The sequence below is a fragment of the Mustela putorius genome, unplaced genomic scaffold (assembly GCF_011764305.1).
Source record: "Mustela putorius furo isolate JIRA1106 unplaced genomic scaffold, ASM1176430v1.1 tig00003834_pilon_pilon_pilon, whole genome shotgun sequence".
NCBI classification, from domain to species: Eukaryota; Metazoa; Chordata; class Mammalia; order Carnivora; family Mustelidae; genus Mustela; species Mustela putorius.
In genome coordinates this window covers 80494768-80498078 of record NW_025421987.1, presented here as the reverse complement: position 1 = coordinate 80498078, position 3311 = coordinate 80494768, and the positions used below count along the sequence as shown (strand labels likewise).

The window sequence follows — 3311 nt, the reverse complement described above, 5'->3', positions numbered from 1 at the left end:
AGCGTTCCTTTTCATTAATATTGAATGAAAGGTTTTTACAGTCAGCCCTTTTGCCACTCTTTGAAACATTCCTCTTCATTAAGCAACCCTTAGAAATGTTTGACCCAACCTGATTAGTAATCGGGTTCCTCTTCCCTTTCTCTTTTTGCTCGGGTCTTCGGAGTAGGAGAAGGTAACTAACTGGTGCTGTCTCTTTTCCCCAGAGGCAATTAATCACATTAATTGTGATAAAATTGCTGTTGGAAGCATACCCCCCTTCTCTTGGAGGATTTTTGAGTTTTTTAGCGGGCTTTTTGGGGAACCTCCAGCTGACACTGAAGACTCTTTTTTGTTATTAGCATCTTTTGTGACTCTTTCGGGGTGTGCTGGAAAGATCCAAGGAATTATAGATCGTCTGTGCTTCCAAAGCCACTAGAGGTCCCCCTTAATTTTTCTTTTCTTTACACCTACATTGCCATCTTCATTGAGAAACCATCTCTCAGTTTCTGTGCAGCCAGCCTCTGGAGGAATACGAGAGCTATATTCAGATATATGAAAGTCCATCAAGTGGAGGAGGATTTAATGTTTTTTTTTTTTTTTCTGGCAAAACACTAAATATATTTATAAGTCATCTTTGTCTGGAACCAAATGAGGAAAAACAGGTGGAGAGAGGAGAGGAGGGGAGGTGAGGTGAGGTTTAAAAGTTCCAATCATTCACAAAAGATAAAAGACATCTTCTGATAGCAGCATGGAAGCAGTCAGCTGTGCTGAGCAGACCATCCTGGGCCGACTGCAGACCAACTGTGTCCCAACAGGAGTCTCAGAGCCCCAATCCTCGGCTAGTCCGGGGAAGTGGGTAGTAGTTTGATTGTTACTGTTGTTGCTCATCCTGGTATTGGCAGATATGTTAAATACCACAACTTTTAATGAGTCCTGGGCAAATATGAGGTCACTGTATGATTATTTATCTGGAGATATAGGTGTATGTTCGAGAAGGGGAGCGGGGGGGGGGGTTCAGCTTGGGCAGCTGGATCATTTAGGAAGTCCCAGATGAGGATTGTGTCATCATGTGAACTACTGACAATCTGGAATTCATCAAACTGGAGTCAGAAAACTCTTCCAGAATGCTCCACAAGGGTCCGTAGACAGAGTGTCCCTGCAGGAGCACGGGGGTCCAGAGCAGCTACAAGATCCCACACTTTAATTTTTCCATCATAGGCCCCACTGACTATCCTCTTGTTATGGAATCGAATACAGCGCACCAGTTCCTCATGGCCTTCTAATACTCGTAAACATGCACCATATTCTATGTCCCATAATCTAATAGTGTTGTCAGATGAGCCACTCACGACCAGTCTGTCTCGGTACTGCAAACAGGCAATGCCACGTTTATGTCCATTTAAGGTCCTCACAAATTCACAAGTACTTGTGTTCCATACCTTTATAGTTTTGAAATAGAGCTCTGAGTGATAGTACCAGGGTACATAGGTGAAAATGTCAGGAGGCAAGCGTTTTTCCCAATGTATGACCTGGAGGTCTGCAGAATGCTAATGGGTGCTCCGGTGCTAATTGGAGTGTGGAAGGTTTCAGGGTTAAATAAATTAGGAAATACTGCATTAAATTGGTTAAATGGATTTCTTTATCAAAGCCAATGGATGTTTAGGTATCTAAAAGGAGCATATGATATAAGCATATCTGACCATGGAATGTTTCATGGAGAAGATTAAAGGATAAGTATTCCTGAGTTAAGCACTGAGAAAGTTGACTTGCTGCCTAGCATGAGGATAAATTTTACTATTATAAGTTAGGAACCTTAGATGCGAGTTATAGATGCAATCAAATGCTGTGGGACCCTGAACACAAATATAAACACCTTGGGATTCAGTTATTTGTAAAACAGGAAGTACAAATTCCTGTCGCTCTCGGCCCGCAAGAACGACCCGCAGACGAGGTGAGTGGCAAGCTTCTTTTTTAATAATGGCGGCCGCCGCAAACCAAGCACACAGCGATATTTATGCACGCGCGTTCACCCCCCCCCCCCCGCCCAATCACAATGCCGTGCACGCAGCGTCCTCGTGGCACTTTTATGTAACCATACAGGACTCTATTGTTCTCTAGCGGTGATCATGCGTTTCTCTCTTGGCTCCTGGTGCTGCTCATGCGTCAGCCATGAGCGCACCCACATCCTCCTAAACCAATCATTCTTAATTCCTCAATCTACAGGCACTGCCGTCTACGTGACTCCTTGCATCTGCTGAATGGCTCTCCACAGCTCCCCCTTTTTTATTATTTATATGGCAGGGATCGTGCCTGTCTTAGGTTGCCAATCCTCAGCACACATGCTTACCTGTCATCGGGTACTCCCCCTGGCCGAGGAGCCCCTGTCTTAGGTTGCTATGGTGAGGGATCAGTCTTACCCATCTTTGGCTACCGATCCAGCATGCTAAGCCATTTTTTGGGGGGGAGGTGCCAGCCTCCAGAGCCATCATGGCTTAGACCAAAGCCCGTTGCTGTAGCCGTTGCTGCCATCGCGCAACTCTACAGATGCATCTTAGTAGGAGCACTTGAGCCAGAATCATTAATATAACGAGGACTCCTATGCCTGCCCAGTTTTTGAGGAGCGAGAGTAATTGTTGTAGCATGATAACCCAATCATGAACAGTGCCAATGGGTACCTTAGTGGCGTTTATAACAATTTGGGCTCGCAACTGTTTGGTAAATTTGCGGCGTGAGACAAATTATTATAAGCTACCGGGGTGACACAGAGTCCAGGCAGGTTTTGTATACACCCAACAGTCCATTAATCTGATTTTGTGTTGCAAGGGCTTCAGCTACCCTCCCGGTGACATTGTTGAGTGTTGCTGCAGTCTGTATCGAGGTTGTCAACGCCACTGCAACAGCAGTAGCAGCGGCGACGGATGCTGCAATAGCTGCAATAATGGCTGCTGTTATTCCAAAGTCTCGTTTATGTCGAAGCAGCACCGGCAGGTTGTCGAGGTTCACCTGTACTGGCATCGGGATATACGTTGGTATCTTGGCTATTACTGCCGAGTCTCCCACCATGGCATTCCAACATTCTGATAGCAGACAATTCTGGGACTCACAAGAGAGACTAGATGACTTGTTAATAGTAGAAGCATTAAAAACTATGAAGAGAAAGGGAGCTCTAACACAGACGGGCATTGGTGAGTAACTTATGTGCTTAAGTAACATTTGTTTCAAATCGAGAGCCTACGTAATCTTAAAACCGCTCTGGCCAGGTTGGCCCAATCCTCAGGAGTGAGGTAAAGTGTTCCCAGCGACTCCACAAGGGAGACAGTGAAAGCTGCCTG

At 45.5% G+C, this 3311-nt stretch overlaps 1 pseudogene; it reads right to left on the bottom strand.

Moving 5' to 3' along the window:
- Window positions 1–624: 624 nt before the first annotated feature.
- On the bottom strand, window positions 625–2508 carry LOC123394324 (annotated as a pseudogene).
- Window positions 2509–3311: the final 803 nt, after the last annotated feature.